The sequence below is a fragment of the Lepus europaeus genome, chromosome 8 (genome assembly GCF_033115175.1).
Source record: "Lepus europaeus isolate LE1 chromosome 8, mLepTim1.pri, whole genome shotgun sequence".
Lineage (NCBI taxonomy): Eukaryota > Metazoa > Chordata > Mammalia > Lagomorpha > Leporidae > Lepus > Lepus europaeus.
The window spans coordinates 128,270,947-128,289,674 of NC_084834.1; positions in this window are offsets into that span (position 1 = coordinate 128,270,947).

Genomic DNA, 18,728 nt, shown 5'->3' on the forward strand with positions numbered 1-18,728 from the left:
CCAAGGAGACGTGCATGGAAAGGACTTCGGGAAATTCAAGCTGGAGCGGCAAGGTAGGCAGTTCTGGAAGTTTCCTAAAGCCAGGGCCAGTTGGGTCCCAAGTGACTGCTCTGAGAAGGACTGGGGAGGACAGAATTCTCGAAAGACATATAAGCAAATTAATGGGAGACACTAACATAGTTTACAGTGATATAAAATATATGTTTTGAATAATAAAATAAACAGAAACTGGAAACAATACAGTAAACATGCCAGACATGGGATTAATACCCCTAATATATCAAGAGATAGTAAAAACAATGGGGGAGAAATCAAAGATAAAAACCCAATTAAAAATGAGCAAACCGTATTTACCCAGAGAAAACAAGAGTATTTCAAAGTTAAGAAAAGGAAAGAGTAATTAAAAGTGACCCACATACCTGTGTGATCTTCCGTAGTGCACTGGGCCCAGGGTACCAAAGAAGGGTTGTTCTTCGAATGGTGAGGTCTTAAACCCATGGTGTTGGGTTGCTGGTAAAAACAGACACGCGTGCACTTGCTGTTGGTGCTACCGGAGCAGGCGGGGCGGGGTGGGGGTGGACAGGCACCTTTCGTCCGGCACTCCTGTGTCCTGTATTTTCAGGCACGAAGCACGAACACTGGCCTGGGTATGTGCAGGTGCGTTCAAAGCAGGGCTGTCCTTGCCACTTCACTTTAGAAACACCTTCACGCGCACTCTCGGTCACAGGGAAGGGCTCCCGTGAGGAACGCACGCGACAGATGACCTATTAACTAGGAAACGATTGCACTCCTCGGGGGTCGTTAAGGGAATGAGAGATGGATTGTAACCCAGAGAGAAGCAGGGAATGAGAGATGGATTGTAACCCAGAGAGAAGCTAGTGAGTAATTCAGGAGAGAACTGGCTCCCCAGGACAGACGGGGCAGACCCGCCTGTCATCTCCGTATCTGCCACTGTTCCCTCTTTGCTGAGTTATTAGCGTAGAAATACCCGTGGCTTGAATCTCGCGGTCCTTGTCAGGTGGGGTGAAGCTCCGCGTAGCCGTCCCGGGCTGGTCTGGGCCGGGGGTGCCGTGCACACTGAGGTCCGGGCGCCCCAGCATGTCTGCTGCTCACCGCCAGCAGCGCAGACCCTGCGCACCTTCCCACGAGGCCAGCGCCGTGTCCCTGCTGCGTTCTGGGAACCACCCTACCCTGTAGGGTGCTCCCGGCGTGTCCGCTTACAGAGGAGGCTGGGTGGCGGGGCCGGGCTTCAGAGCAGCAGGAGTGTGCAATTTGTGGTGACTGGACTCGTCTCAAAAGATCCCTCACACCTTGAGGGGCGCCAGTCACCCGGACCTGCACATTAACACCCTTAGCCAAAGATAGATAAGAGACAGTTAATCAAAGACGCGTCCACCGTTCTGGACAGCGCTGGTAAACAGGGGGACCTTCACCACAGTGTCGGCAGTGGCTGAGGTGACATTCTAAGCTGGGCTGCGTGACCCTGAGGTAGTGAAACCGAGTCAGTGCAGCAGACCCGCGCCCACGGGGGCTCGTCCGCCCCCCGGGAGCTGAGCCCTGCAGGCTTGTCCTGCTCCGTGAGGCACCCGCTCTGGGAGCTGCGCCTGAGCACCCCCTGTCTCCACGTCCACTTGTGCTCACCTGTGAACCTGACCTGCACCGTCATTTTGTTGTCACAAGCCCTCTTCAGCCCATTCCTTTTTAATCTAACAGAAGAATCACTCGAGTTAATGAGTAATCTCTATTCTCATGTGATGATGAGCTTATTGTCAGGGAAGACAATTTGCTTCACAAAATAACTTGAATCCCAAGCAAGTCTCCCATCCAACTAATTAGAAATGTCTGTGTTTAAGTAATGCTTCAACAACAGTCATTCATTTACGAGGGATAGCTAAATCCTACTTCTGTAATTATCATCAGGCAGTAGATAGGCCAAAAAAAAAAAAAAAGATTTTGTTTAATGGATACTGAGACGCAGTTCATTTGAACAACAACTTTTATGAAAAAACTTATGTAAAGAAATCAACAACAAATTGATTTCTGAATTAAAATGGAATTGGCCCACACAGAGAGAGAATGGGAGAAAATCTATGAAAACTGTGTGTCTCACGGGTGATTTGCATCCAGAATGTGTTAAGAACTCTTTTGACTCAACAGCTTAAGCAGATAGCATAAGAGAAAAAATTTACAAAGGATTGGAATGGATATTTCTCCTGCAGATGAGCCCACGAAAGCATGTTGGGATGACTGGGTTAGTGAAATGCAAATCAAGAGCACCCTGAGCCCGGCTTCCCAAATCCACCAGGATGGCCGAGATCAGAGGGCCACATCAATGGGAGTAAGAAAGAACGTGGAGAAGTGGGGACTCACGATGGCGGGGAGTGGGAACAGCACAGCTGCCCGGGGGGGCTGGCAGTCCGCGGTAGCCGCACAGGCGCGGAGGGGGTCCTCCAGCAGTCACGGAGGCTCTGAGCTGTTGGTCCTGCTCCCGCAGTCAGCCTGTGGCAGTTCCTCCTGCTGTGGGAGGCACCTGAACACACAGCAGCTCCACCCTGACATGCACAACCGAGAGAAAGGAGAACAAGTGCTTATAGCAGCGGTATCAAAATAGTGCAACAGTGGAAGACGTGCTAATCTCCACCCACTGACGGATGAACCATGCAGTAGATCCTTCATAGCGAGAAGAAACAGATCGCTGTCAGCTGCTAAAACGCCGGTCACCCTTGAGACTTGTGTTACATCACAGCAGCCAGCCCCAGAGGGCCACGTTGGAGAATCCCGTCTGCAACACGGGATCCGGCAGTCCATGCTCATGGCGTGAGTCAGTGCTAGGGCTCCAGGCTGCGGTGTGGGAGCTGGGCATGCCTGCTGAGGCTGCCGGGACTCCTGTGGGATCTGACAGTGCTCTAGATTGGAGCGCGGTGACGTTCGCACCACCCAGCTCTCCCACAGAGCTTTGAACTGCGCGCACATGGTACACGGAGGAAGGGTAGACTATGTGTGTTTCTTTCTGGAAAAGCTTGAGTGACCAGGCTGATGGCCAGTGAAAATTAGCTTTTCCTGCTGTGGAGGAAAGAAGAGTGAGTTACAATGAACACCGGGTTCACTGATCAGTGTCGGTAGCAATAATCGTGTGACGCAGGACGGGCTATGGGAAGCAAAGTTCGGGTGTACATGTGCCGTTCCCAAAGGCCTTCATTGCTCTGTGTCATGATATGCCACCTCCTGGGCAAGCAGATTTCCCAGAATTTTATTGATTTGAAATCTGGTATCTGTTATGGACAAAATATATAGTATTCTTTGTAGAAAACAGGAGATAAGTTTTGTTAATTTAAGTAGGACACAGATTTGTTAGGATGAGAGAAGGAGGGACTCGGGTAGGGGTGGGGAGGACTGGAGGGCAGCAGAAATATTTGCTTAAGTGTAAAAAGCCACATACAGAAATTTAGGTATTATTCTCAATTTGTGGCAAAGTGAGAAAAGGAGTGCATTTACACACATTCATAGTCCATTATTAGAGGGACACTAAAAATGTCCCTGTTAGCCAGAGAGGAAGACCAACAACCGGAGAGAGTGGCCACCTGCTTGCATTTTCCTTTGTATTTGTTTCCACATTCTTTTATGCCATCCTCGTGACTGCCATATGCATCCATTACCCTTTAAATTCTTAAGACATGGGTAAATGACTAAACATAACTTCAGAGCTCCAGAAAGCGTAACAACTTCAGAATAAGCTTGGTTGTGCTGTGTAATTCACAAAGGCCTTTCTTTTCATTGTTCTTCGTTGTGATATGCCACCTCCTGGGACAGGTAGACCTTCCATAGCTGTGCTGATTGGAAATTCAATATCGGTTATGGACAAAACACATGGTATTCTTTGTAGATAAGAGGGAATGAGTTGTGTTAATGTAAGTAGGAGACAGATTTGTTAGGGTGAGAGAAGGAGGGACACAGAATTATAGAAACCTGAAGAATGAGATTTGGTAACAAAATGGAAACTGATGGCTGGGTGCTGACACATTGCCACAGCAGCACCATCTGCGTTTTCATCTTAGAAGTGCACCTGAGCAGCTGCCGGGGTCCTGGGTGCTATTGAATGATCTGAGGATTCAAGAGAGAAACTAGCCAATGGCCGCCCTGGCTTCATGGAACAAACGTTCTGGACAGTATGGGCGGGTCCAGCGAACACTTCCTGTGTCCCAGGCATTGTGCGGAGATGCACCAGCTCATTTAATTCCCATGAAACTTACAAAGTTCGTGCCCTGGAGTACCTAACTCTACACTCACTGTTGACCAGCACCACCCGGCCCCTGGTGTTACTGCAGCCACCCCTGCCCCCCGGACACTGCCCAGGACTGCTGGAGCCACCACCAGGGACGTTTGACATTGTCCCCAGAGCTCCAGCACTGCCACAACCACTGAGTGGATTCCAATCTGTCACAGGACGCTTGGCGTCAAGCCCAGGCCTGAGCAGGAGAATCGGCTGGCTTAGCTCAGCTCACGCGTGCATCACTTGGGTGCTCTGACGCTGAGGGACCAGCGTCTGTGTGTCCCCCTGTGTGATGACACAAGGGCTCTGAGGAGTGGCCGAGTCACAAGGGCCACTCCTGTCCCCAGGTGTGTTCCATCGGACCGGGGGGTGGGAGGCAGGAGGAACCCCACACCTAAGGAAGCAAATGGCAAATAGTAGTATTCATTGTTTTTATGTGAAAATTCAGGAATTTTGAAATGAACAGTAATTTAATTTTTAAGAATATTTGGTTATTTGTTTTAATTTTTTCATATAAAGAATACAAATTTAATGTAGTTCATGGATACAATTTTAAGAATATGGTGATACTTCCCTTCCTTTTTAAAAAATTTTTGATGTAACCGATTTTTAAATTTACATTATAGTCAAAGGCCTAATGCTCATTAAGTAAAGAGTTCAAAAAGTGAAAAATAGAAAGCCCATGGCTCGTCAGGAATGTGGGCCAGGGCTAGGGACAGTGTCAGAGGGAGGGCAGCCATGGCGCTCGTGTACAGTACACTTTGAAGTAATCCAGATCACTGAAGCCGCAGGAAGGTATCATTGTTATCCGTTTGTTTGACAAGGAAATCAAATATTCAACAAAACTGTTTTTGCAGCAGTACTGATACTGGCATTCTGTTTTTTTGTTGTTGCTGTTTTGTGTTTTTCCAAGATTATTTCTGTACTTGTTTATGGTTTACAAAAATAAGGGAAAGAGGACTTCCCTCTCAAGTTGACGTTCCTCAGTAGGGGCACAGGAAAATGGGTTCCCAACAAGTCTGCCGGATTCGATGTCTCTGGCCCTTACCCATTACACGTGAGCCTCACATGAGCCCAGACAGCCAGGCCAAATACACGTCCAAATCACGTCACGTACGTGAGGTCTTCGAGAACCAGTGAATGACAGTGACTTAATAAATGTTTGCTGGCGCGACATTTCAGAGTTGTCTCCCTGTCAGTGCCAAGCACGTGTTGGATTGCAGAGCTGACCATCCTGTTACCTTACGACGCTCGCATCCACCTCGCTGGCCACGCACAGGAGCCCTGGTACCTTACTCACATCCACCATGCTGGCCACGCACAGGAGCCCTGGTACCTTACTCACATCCACCATGCTGGCCACGGACAGGAGCCCTGGTACCTTACTCACATCCGCCTCGCTGTCCACGCACAGGAGCCCTGGTACCTTACTCACATCACCTCGCTGTCCACGCACAGGAGCCCTGGTACCTTACTCACATCCGCCTCGCTGTCCACGCACAGGAGCCCTGGTACCTTACTCACATCCGCCTCGCTGGCCACGCACAGGAACCCTGGTACCTTACTCACATCCGCCTCGCTGGCCACGCACGGGAGCCCTGGTACCTTACTCACATCCGCCTCGCTGGCCACGCACGGGAGCCCTGGTACCTTACTCACATCCGCCTCGCTGGCCACGCACAGGAGCCCTGGTACCTTACATCCGCCTCGCTGGCCACGCACAGGAGCCCTGGTACCTTACTCACATCCGCCTCCCTGGCCACGCACAGGAGCCCTGCTACCTTACTCACATCTACCTCGCTGGCCACGCACAGGAGCCCTGGTACCTTACTCACATCCAGCTCGCTGGCCACGCACAGGAGCCCTGGTACCTTACATCCGCCTCCCTGGCCATGGACAGTCCTGGTACCTTACTCACATCCGCCTCTCTGGCCACGCACAGGAGCCCTGGTACCTTACTCACATCCGCCTCTCTGGCCACGCACAGGAGCCCTGGTACCTTACTCACATCCACCTCACTGGCAACACACAGGAGCCCTGGTACCTTACTCTCATCCGCCTCGCTGGCCACGCACAGGAGCCCTGGTACCTTACTCACATCACCTCGCTGTCCACGCACAGGAGCCCTGGTACCTTACTCTCATCCGCCTCGCTGGCCATGGACAGTCCTGTTACCGTACTCACATCCGCCTCGCTGGCCACGCACAGGAGCCCTGGTACCTTACTCTCATCCGCCTCGCTGGCCACGCACAGCAGCCCTAGTACCTTACTCACATCCGCCTCGCTGGCCATGGACCGTCCTGTTTGAGCACGCTTTCCTGTCCTCACAGAAACTTGCGTCCTGAAATTAGATTTTTTGTTTTTAGCATTTCTAAACTCTACGATCAAGTTTGGAATTTACCTAGGATAGAAACTGACTTCACCAATATATTCACTAGTGGAGAATAGAATACCATCCAAGTAGAGACCTAAGATACTTACGTGGTCTCAGGGGCCTGGATTTGCTGGGTCAGGCCCAGGGCAGGAGACAGCCGCAGACACGACTGATGCCCGTATACAGACAGCCACACCAGTGCTCTAGTGGTCTTCACGCCAGTCCTCACGCATAGACCCGAGAATGAACCCCGTGGGTTTCCTAGATTTGACCCGTGGTGCTCTTTCCTGGTGTTGCTGGGTGTGGGTAGGGAATGCTCACTCTTTGTATCTTGGTCATTGGGATGCTGTGCAAGCCGGATAAGAGTACTCATCGGTGTCCACTCCTCACAGAGTTCCTACCCGTCTGTCCAATGTTTCCTGCAGATGTCTTTGCAGCAGCGTGTCCCGTAACTACAGGTGGCATGTCCTTTGTGTCTTCCAGATCCCCTGAGCTCCGGGCACGAATCTTCAAATCATTACCAGGGCACAGCAGCGGCTCCGTGGCAGCGGCCATCCTGGTTCCGTTCTTTGCTCTAATTTTATCAGGGTTTGCATTTTACCTCTACAAACACAGGTACTGTAGACACACCCTTCGGCGATGTCGTGAGTGGAAGGTGTTGCTTTACACAGGAGTGCCCGCTGACACGTGTGTGTACACAGGAGTGCCCGCTGACACGTGTGTGTACACAGGAGCACCTGCTGACACGTGTGTGTATGTGAGAGTGCCCGCTGACACGTGTGTGTACACAGGAGTGCCCGCTGACACGTGTGTACACGCAGGAGTGCCTGCTGACACATGTGTGTATGTGAGAGTGCCCGTTGACACGTGTGTGTACACAGGAGCGCCCGTTGACACATGTGTGTACACAGGAGTGCCCGCTGACACACGTGTGTGTATGTGAGAGTGCCCGCTGACACGTGTGTGTACATAGGAGTGCCCGCTGACACACGTGTGTGTATGTGATAGTGCCCGCTGACACATGTGTGTACATAGGAGTGCCCGCTGACACGTGTGTGTATGTGAGAGCGCCCGCTCACACGTGTGTGTACACAGGAGTGCCCGCTGACACATGTGTGTACGCAGGAGTGCCCGCTGACACGTGTGTACACAGGAGTGCCCGCTGACACGTGTGTGCACGCAGGAGTGCCCGCTGACACGTTGTGTGTATGTGAGAGTGCCCGCTGACACATGTGTGTACACAGGAGTGCCCATTGACACATGTGTGTGTACACAGGAGTGCCCGCTGACACATGTGTGTACACAGGAGCGCCCGCTGACACGTGTGTGTATGCAGGAGTGCCCACTGACACGTGTGTGTACACAGGAGCGCCCGCTGACACGTGTGTGTAAGCAGGAGTGCCCGCTGACACGTGTGTGTACACAGGAGTGTCCACTGACAAGTGTGTACGCAGGAGTGCCCACTGACACGTGTGTGCATGCAGGAGTGCCTGCTGACACATGTGTGTATGCAGGAGTGCCCGCTGACACATGTGTGCACGCAGGACACACACATGTATATGTGTATGTGTACACATGTATAAATGTGTGTTACATTCATGTGTGAACATGTATGTGTGCACATATGTGTATGTGTATTTGGTGTGTGTACACGTGTGTAAATATGTACATGCATGTGTGTTACGTTCACGTATGAACATGTGTGTATGCGTATGTGTACACATGTATAAATGTGTGTTATGTTCATGTGAAAATGCATGTGTGCACCTGTGTGTATGTGTATTTGGTGTTGTTCACATGTATAAATGTGTGCGCGTATGTGTGTTATGTTCATGTATGTATATGTGTGTATGCGCACATGTGTATGTGTGCGTGTGTGAATGTGTATATGTGTGTTCACGTGTGAACATGTGTATGTGCATGTGTATGTGTACACGTGTGAGTGTGTTTTGTGTTCATGTGTGAACATGTGTGTGCACATGTGTGTAACTATTCCACTACATACATTACATGTGAGTTGCAACCACATCTTCCTTGTAGACCACGTCTCCCGGGGAAGTCCCTGCCCCTCACGGCCTTAGTGTCTAAAGCGGACGGCCTTCCCCCGCGCTGCCCTGTCATCAGGTGTGACGCCTGGAACAGTCCTGTGTGCACAGCACTGGCTCTGTGGGCGCTGCCCCTGTGTTCCGTGTGCAGGGACACCTCCGGCAGGAAGGGTGCACCCCAGGGCTGCACAGCCAAGAGGCCGTTCTCACAGGAAGGCTATGCGGCCGCCGCGGCTTCCCAGTCAGCAGGGACTTTGGCCGTGTGACGAGTGTGGGGATCACTGGAGACCGGGCGCCCAGGGCCCCTTGTCGGGCCACGTTCCTGTCCCTGCCCGGAATGCAGCCAGGGTCAGGTCCCCCGGGATTTGCAGCCAGAAGGCCTCTAACGGCCTGAGTGGTGTTTACTGCTCCTGCTGCTTGCCAAGCCTCCCTGGGGACCGTGCACAGGGGCTATTCTGTGGGGACAGCCCCGGGGCCGTCCACTTGGCCAGCTCAGGAGTGTGCAGTCCATGCCGGCTCTGCGGCCCCGTGGGGAACGATTTCAGCCTCTCCAGCCGCTAGGGCCCCGCCGGCCCCGTGTCCACGCCCTCCCCGGCCGCTAGGGCTCTGCCGGCCCCGTGTCCACGCCCTCCCCGGCCGCTAGGGCTCCGCCGGCCCCGTGTCCACGCCCTCTCCAGCCGACCCTCCCCGGCCGCTAGGGCTCCGCCGGCCCCGTGTCCACTAGGGCTCCTGAGGGAGGTGCCCTGGGCGCCGGTCTTCTCCTTGCTGCACGCAGTGACACTGAGCACGGCAGCTGCTCAGCCGCGTCCGGCACTGGATGACGCTTTTCCAGTGTGGTGATTTCCAGGAAGCTTCTGTTCCCGTCACCTGGCGTAGCTCTTAGTATGCAGCTCCTTCTGGAGTAAGGGAAGAAAGGATCCCAGATGTGGTCACGCCTCTTCAGCCTAAAAACCCCCCACTCTGGGGTGGCGATTGCAGAGAGAGCTCTCCTCCAGCCAGAAGTGCAGGCACTGGCTTGGTGAGAGGTCCAGCGTCCGCACCGCAGACCAGCTCGCCTGATCGCTGCACAGCGACTGTTAGGAAGGGCAGTGAGCCACGCACCCGCCTCGTAGCCTGCTCTGGTCTGAGCCGTAGGGCCACAAAAGCCACCAGTGACAGGCACCTGCGCCAGCCAGTGAGATCTTCCCAGGTTCCCAGCGGCGTTCGAAGGAAGCGCCGGCGAGTCCTTGATTCTGAGAACTGCTTCCAATTTATTACCCCGCTTTCAATACCCTTGACTCCCGACTTCAAAACAAGCAGGCCGAGCGGGCAGCTGTGTGCCCTGCCGCCCGTAGGAGGGTGGCCCGCTGCCCAGGGGACTGGAAGCCAGCGTGCTCACCTCTTGTTTCCTCTCTCCCCTTTAGAACAAGACCCAAAGTTCAGTACAACGGCTACGCGGGCCACGAGAACAGCAACGGACAGGCGTCCTTTGAAAACCCCATGTATGACACAAACTTAAAGCCCACAGAGGCCAAGGCCGTGCGGTTTGACACGACTCTGAACACAGTGTGCACAGTGGTATAGCCCTCAGTGCCCCCAGGACGATTCATAGCCATACCTCCGACGGACAGCACTGACTCCTCTGGTGCCATAACCGCCCCGGCCTCTGCTGGCTGCAGCACCGCCCCGTGCCCGGCGAGGCAGCGGCACCTCTGCTCGGAAGCGGCGGAGTCTCCATCCCTGCGTGGATCCTGAACGCCCACTGCACCTGCTCCACACCCAGGAAGACTGCGGGCCGGACGGCCGGGGCACTCGGTGCCTCGCACCCCTGCGCCCCGTGTGGCCAGGGCGCCTCTCAGTGCAGCCTCCTGGGCACGTGGGTTCGGCCCTCGGCCGTGGTGACACCGTGGCAGCACCGCGACACGTGTTTTTGTTTTCATTTTTTTTTAAAACCCTGAGAACGCAAATCCTCTGGGAAAACAGACAAGCTTCCCGGAAGAAGATGGCGCTCCAATAGATGCACACACCCACCACCGCTCCACTCTGCCCCTCCCGACACCCGACAGGCGCCAAGGACCTCAGCGCTCCCCGAGGGCCAGCCCCAGGGATCTCGGCCAATTCCCCAGTCAGCTGTTCTATTGCGGTTTCTAATGCACAATGCTTTTTGCACTAGTGTGTTCTGAATGACTATGATTCTGATTAAAACCACAAACTGTTTGCCAGGTTGGTACACACTGCCCAGTGTACATAAGCACCCTTCCATGCCCCAAGCGCACAAACCTTGCCTGCACACTTCAGTTGCAGAGTTAGCGAGAGAATCCCCGTGGACGCACACGTTTGGGAAGGAAATACGGCCCTGGCGATTTAGCTTATCATTGCTCTCACTGCCTGCGTTTGTTTGTAGAAGTCACTGGAAGATGTTCAGCGAGGGGGAAGAAAGAGGCCTTTGTCTTTCCTGTGACTTCTGTCGCGAGCACAGTCATCGTGCAGTTCCCGGCTGTTGTCACCCGACTGGGCGGCCGGGGGCTCGCAGCCGCGGCGGTCTGCCACGCAGAGTTGTGAGCAGTAATTTATTTTAGACAGCTTCGGCCCGCAACGCGGCCTCCTCCTTCGCTCGTCACTGTTGCCCTTCGCTGCACCGTTATTCCACAGCAGCGCGTCGAGAGGGAGGCTGCCCGGGAGCACCTTGAACTCAGAGCAATTGGTCAGGGTCAAAACATCAAGTGTCCGTCGGGAGGAAAGGAGCTACCCACACACTCTCCTCCGATGCTGTTCTGGGTAGAGTCTGTCTGTTCATGCTTCATCACTCCAGACGGGGAGGGGACTCTAGTGATTGATTTCAGGCCCAAAGTTCACGAGAGGTTGACTGTGAGTTCCAGCATAGATAAGATAGGTGCGCTCCCCAGTGTAGATACATTCAGAACACGGAGTCAAAGATGTGACCAGGAGAATGTGGATGTAAAAAACTCAAAGTGAAAATCATGTTTATTTTTATTTCTATTGTTTGATAAAAATATTTTTGAAAAGATCATGCTTATTTTGTTATTTGGTGTTGGAGTGCGTATCCACCTGTGGAGCAGTCCCCTCTCACACTCCACACGGCAGCGCCAGGCCGGCCGGAGGGCGCTGCACGCGCGCCGTGCCGTGAGCAGGTGCACACCCAGCTTACCCAGGGCAGTCTGTCTCCTGAATGTGAGCACGAGGACTCCCGAAGTGAAGCATGAGACAAGGCGTCAGGACCAGAGCCTGGCTCGGAAAGTCACGCCTTTAGATCTGAACACTTTGGTAGCCCCGTGCCTCGGCTCTCTCTGCCCTGCTCCTGGGTGCTGGGGGGCTCCTGTGACAGGTGGGCCGCCGAGCTGCAAGGCGCCCCTTCACCCCTGGGTGGCGCCGTGTGGGCTCGCTGTGACGGCAGCTTTCTCCAAGGGTTCCCCCTGGAGCTTTGCTCTGGGAATCTGGGTAGCAGCAGAAGGGGCCAGGGAGCCGCCCGGCGTGAGGACCGTGGTGTGCGAGGGAGAACAGGGTCACTCTATACATGAGGTGTATATATCTCTATATATACATATCTATATATATTGTACATATCTCAGTTTGAGTCATTCAAACTAGGTGCGAACTGCTGACTGCAGAATCTGAACTAATGTCCCTGCTCCCACCTCCTGACCTGCGTGCTGGTCAGTGACAGGACCTACAGTCACCAGGCAGACAGGACGCGCCTTTGTGTGCAAAGCAAACCGCCCCACGGTTGCCAGTTTGGAGCTTGTTCCTTAAAAAAACAACAAAACAAACAAACAATCCAGAGAAGCCCTCTTGGGGGGATCTGCCCAGTTTCTTCCCGGGTGTGTGCAGGGATTCCCAAGGCTCCCGCAGGTGCTGGGGGACGCCGGCTGAGCGAGGGCGTGGAGGCTCTTCCGGAAGGCAGCCAGCACCCGGGGAGGGGACCGGGTGACCTGCTTCTAAGCTGTTCAAAGCTGCTGCTTGTCCCACACATCTTGCCTTCCTTCAGGCTAGCTGCAATAATTTTTTTCTTCTGTAAGATATTTTGTAAACAACAACAAAAACGCTATTATAAAAAGGGGAAACAGAACGCTGGCATTATGATCAGGAAAACCCATCGTCATCACCGCCCCGGCCGCCCCTCCCCCACGCTGCTGTCACCAAGTAGGTGCAAAAGACCTTTTTGTACAGAGATATATTTTTTATGAAGAATTTGTAAAATTATTAAATATGCTGTAATTTTTTGATTAATGTAGGTAAATTGTTAAAAAAAATAAATGTTTTTACAATACAAAACTGTAATTTCCCCAATAATGTACAATGTTCCATCTCTAGCTGATTTTCAGTTCTGATCCTATTACACATGTATTAATATTAAAGTGGCCTGTTAAAATGAACAGTATCTTTTTTGTTAAAAAATTATAATGAGAGTGTAATATAGCCTGTGCAATGCCACCTATCTTTAAAGCAAATCAGAGTTCTAATTAAATATTTAATTTTAGATTTCTACCTTGTGCGTGGGTTCCTTGCAGCTTCCGTGTGCCTGAGTCTGGCGCTGAGTGGGGGGGAGCGGGAAGTTCCCGCCAGGGCCGTGGCTGCGGTTGGCGCAGGCGCGGGCGATCGGCGTGGGGACCGTGAGAGCCTCGGGGTCCCTCCAGGCCGATAGCCGAGCCTGAGCTCCTCTGGGCTCCCTGGACCTTGGGCGCGCGTTCTGGGGGCTCTCGCTACAATGGACAGGGCATGCAGAAAACCAGGGGTGCATGCCACAGCTCACGGCTCACGGCTCACGGTTCACGGTGGCCTGAAGACGCCCCAGGGACAGTTTCCCACTCGGCTCAGCCAGTGGAGAGGAGACCCAGGCCCCACACTGCACGTCTTGCGGGGAACCAGGACGTAACTAATGTTCCTGAGAGGATGTTGCACATTGAGATCCCACCTCTAACCAAAAATACTCAACCCCGGCTTCCAGGTAGCAGTGTTAACATCCGGGTTACACACTGGCCGGTTTGTCCATCAGCTGGGGACCTCCTAAATCCAAGACACGTCTTCCCAGCCCAGCAAAGCAGGTTTTGCTATTTTCATGTTTTTTTTTAAAGACTTATTTATTTATTTGAAAATCAGAGTTACACAGAGAGAGAAGGAGAGGCAGAGAGAGAGAGAGAGAAAGAGAGAGAGAGAAGTCTTCCATCGGCTGGTTCACTCCTCAACTGGCCACAATGGCTGCAGCTGCACCAATCCGGAGCCAGGAGCTTCTTCCAGGTCTCCCACATGGGTTCAGGGGTCCAAGGACTTGGGCCATCTTCTACTGCTTTCCCAGGCCATAGCAGAGAGCTGGGTTGGAAGTGGAGCAGCCGGGACTAGAACCGGCGCCCATGTGGGATGGTGGCGTGGCAGGTGGAGGCTTTACCCACTACGCCACAGCGCCGGCCCTGCTATTTTCATGTTCTACAAAGAATCAGAAATCCAGAGAGTTGGTTAATTCACCAAAGGCCACACAGAGAGGTGGAGCTAAAATTAGAAGTCAGATTTCTCTTCCTCTGATATGCTTTCTGTTCTTCATGAAAACACACCACATTATTAAATTCATCATATTCCCCTTTTTGAAGTTAAAAATTTTATGTACTTCTCTATCATTCTGCTTATTTTTTATATGTTGGTCTCATTTGGTAAGTACTGTAGTTACTGCAGGCTAACCTAAGAGACAAATATTCCATAAAATTAGTTTTCATGTCTCTAATATTCTCATGTCTCAAGAGTTGCTTAACAAATTAAGTTGGAGCTCAGCATCTCTATCATTACCCTAGGATCTCTCTCTACACACTGACATTCCCTAAGAACTTTGATGTCAACACACTTTCCTGAGGCTGGTGCTGTGGCATAGCGGGTAAAGCCATAGTCTGAAGCACCGGCATCTCATATGGGTGCTGGTTCAAGACCCGGCTGCTCCACTTGAGATCCATCTCTCCGATATGGCCTGGGAAAGTCCGTACCTTTTAAGATGGATTGGTTACTATTACTTCACTGGGCTGTAAGGAGAATAGAATGTGAAAATAGATGAAAATGCTGTAAATGTGGCTGCTGTACACTAGCACTCAACTGTCTCATATATCTGTGGTCTTTCTACTTTCTGCCATTCTCTCATCGTGTATATAATAGTTTTTAAAGATTTATTTATTTATTTGAAAGGCAGAGTTAAAGAGAAGCAGAGGCAGGGAGAAAAGAGAGGGAGAGAGAGAGAGAGAGGTTTTCCATCTGCTGGTTCACTCCCCAAGTGACCACAACGGCCAGAACTGTGCTGAGCCAAAGCCAGGAGCCAGGAGCTTCTTCCTGGTCTCCCACGTGGGTGCAGGATCCCAAGGACTTGGGCCATCTTCCACTGCTTTCCCAGGCCATAGCAGAGAGCTGGATCAGAAGTGGAGCAGCTGGGACTCAAACCAGCGCCCATATGGGATGTCGGCACTGCAGGCAGAAGCTTTACCCGCTACACCACAGCACCGGCTTCCCGTGCATCTAATTATTTATTTCAGTTCTCAATATATCAATTACATGAATCTCAGTCAAAATCCAGCTCAGTTGGTTTTTTGACGCTGGCTAAAGAATCTTAAGGTTGATCCAGGGAGGAAAAGACCCAGAAAAGTCATCACACTACTGAAGATGAACAAAGTCAGACGCTTGATGCTACCAGATCTTAAGACACACTATAAAGCTATGGCAATCAGTGTTTGGTGGCAAAGGACTAGGACTAGATTAATGGGGTAGAGTAGTCCAATCATAGACTCACGCAAGTGCAGAGTCCTTGATGTATGCTATAGTGGTGTCATGATAAGCCCATCATAAACAGGAAATCAGAAAAATCAGAAACTTGGGCCCAGGTTTGCCCACAGGGGGTAAAGCTGCCGCCTGTGATGTTGGCATCCCATACGGGTGCTGGTTCATGTTCTGGCTCCTCCACCTCCAATCCAGCCCCCCAAGAGCCTTGGCAATGCAGCAAAAGATGGCCCAAGTGCTTGAGCCCCGCCACCCTAGCGGAAGACCTGGATGAAGATCCTGGCTCCTGGCTTCAGCCTGGTCCAGCGCTGGCCATTGCTGCCATCTGGCAAGTGAGCCACCAGATAGTAGAGGGTTCTCTCTCTCTCTCTCTCTCTCTCTCACTTGCTTGCTCTCACTTTCTCTCTCCCTTCTCAGTCTGTAACTCTTTCAAAATAAATAAATCCTTTTTTAAAAAAAGAAATTCATTTAATTAGCCTAACCTACTCAACATAATACCGTGGTCACAATTGAGTGCGTAGTGCTTGTTCACCCTCACAGAATGAAATCGGGGGAGGCATTTGGTGCAGTGGCTGAGCCGCTGCTCAGAACTCACACATCCAGCATTGGGATGCCTGGGCCCAAGTCCTGTTCTGCTCCCTATCCCAGCTCCCAGCTCATGTGCGCTCTGGGAGGCAGCAGATGACAGCTCAAGTGCTTGGGTCCCTGCCTCCTACATGGAGATGTAAATGGAGTTCCCAGATCCTGGCTCCAAAGTGGCCCAGCCCTGGCTGTTGCAAGAATTTGGTTAATGGAACAAGGAATAGAAGGTCCTTCTCTCTCCCCCTCTCTTTCAAATTAATAAAAAGTAAATAAGTAGAAATTTAAAAATCAAAACTCTTCCATCCATCCATAAGTTGGTAGTTTGTTTAGTTAGCTGATCTTGGACAAAGGAGGGAAGGCAACACAGCAGAGAGCGAGTGTTCACAGGTGGGCTGGGACAAGTGGACATCCACAGGTAGATGTGTATACAATGTGAACGATGGTCAGGCACCGGGACCCAGATGCTCTATCGAGCTCGAGTTCTGAACCACTTCCTTAGCCTTCCTTGTTTTTTTTTTTTTTTTTTTTTTTTTTTTTTATTTTTGACAGGCAGAGTGGACAGTGAGAGAGAGAGAGAGACAGAGAGAAAGGTCTTCCTTTGCCGTTGGTTCACCCTCCAATGGCCCGCGCAGCCAGTGCACTGATCCAAAGCCAGGAGCCAGGTGCTTCTCTTGGTCTCCCATGGGGTGCAGGGCCCAAGCACTTGGGCCATCCTCCACTGCACTCCCGGGCCACAGCAGAGAGCTGGCCTGGAAGAGGGGCAACCGGGACAGAATCCGGTGCCCCAACCAGGACTAGAACCCAGGGTGCCAGCGCCGCAAGGCAGAGGATTAGCCTGTTGAGCCGCGGTGCCAGCTGCCTTCCTTGTTTTTAAAAAGGCAGAGAGACAGGGACAGAGCGAAAGGCAGACTGGCAGACAGAGAGCGCTCCCATCCACTGATTCGTTTCTCAAATGCCTGCGAAGGCCAGGCCCGGGTCAGGTCAAAGATGGGAGCTGAAAACTCAATCCAGGTCTTCCGTATGGGTGTTGAGCCATCACCTGCTACCCTCCAGGGTCCTCATTGACAGGCGGCTGGGATCAGGAATCAGCGCTGGACTTGGACCCGGTTACTGGAAATGGGATGCAGGCTTGGCATCTGTTGTCTTTACAGCTTGGCCAAACGCCCGCCCACCTCTGTAACCCCTTCCTCTCGGGAAAGATTTCAAGGGCATTGAATTAGTGAAGGCAACAGCGATGGCTAAGAAACACTAACGTTTACACTGTTTGAGTTTAATGACGAACAAAGACACACACTACTGCTGCTGTGCACTTTCAAACTGTTCATTGTGATAGATAACTCACTCACAGCATCCGAGCTGCTGCTCTCATTGGATTTTTATCTTAATGTCACTTCCCCTAAAGGGTGTTTCCCTCTTTGTGACTTGTTCACCGCTCTGTGTTCCCACTGGAGTCTGGAATTCAGCTCCGTGGAAGCGCCTGTAACATTTTAATTATATTTATTGATCTTTGTCTCCATTTCGTAGATGAAGAATCTGGGTCATGGAGTATTGTTCCCCACGTCCACCATCTCTGGAACTTGATATTCTTTGCACCAGGAAGAAAGCAGAAGTATCTCAGGATAACACCACCCTGAGCCGGCTGTCAGGGCTCGGAGAGCACCGGAAGTCTTTCTGTGTATAGTGTGCAGAGATACTTACACAAAGATATCATCATCATTTACCATAATTCCCTTGTAGTTAGCATCTTTCCTCCGAATAATGTTTTAACAAAATCAAAGTAATCTTCCTCATTTTAGATACCCATTATTAGACCCTCAGTTTATTTCTGTTTGGGGGCATAGCTAATATTTCCTTTACATAAAATCTTTGGGTGAGAGTGCTTGGGTTAGGCTCATTACACTCAGTGGGATTATGTGCAGCATGAGTGTGTAGGGTGGGAGAGATTTACACCGCCTCCTCTACAAGAGTGGGTGCAATTATTCTTTTATGTTTGCCTGTTTTAGAAAGGTAAATTATTGAGTCTTTTTTTTTATTTCTTTGATTTTAATGAACACTGAATTTTAGTGCTTTTTTTAAAGATTTTATTTATTATTCGTTTTAGAGGCAGAGTTACAGTGAGAGGTCTTCCATCTACTGATTCACTCCCCAGATGGACATAACAGCCGGACTCAGTTTCTTCCGGGTCTCCCACGGGGGTGCAGGGGTCCAAGGACTTGGGCCATCTTCCACTGCTATCCCAGGCCATAGCAGAGAGCTGGATCGGAAGAGGAGCAGCAGGGACTCAAACCTGGGCCCATACGGGATGTCAGCGCCACAGGCAGAGGGTTAACCTGCTGCGCCACAGCGCCGGCGCCTTCGTTCTCCTTCTGTTTGGTCTTGTCCCCTGCGTATCTTCCACTGAATTTCAGCTGAAGACACAGACTCAGTGAGGGAATTTCTAACACTCAGAGCAACAAACAATGTAAGAGTCGTGGGATGTCATTGTCACTTATGTGGACAAGGAAAACTGGGGAGAAATGATCTCCCACGACTAGGCACCCTCGCTGGCCATCAGAGGACGGGGCTGAAGTATTCATTTGGATTGACTACTAACAGGATTATTTATTGGCTGTTTCTAAACTTTTTGTGATTTTCACTCACAGTTCCACGGTGGGAGATATTTCAAGGTATTGAAAACATATAAGTGAAAAGTAAAATATTTTACTGTGGTTTG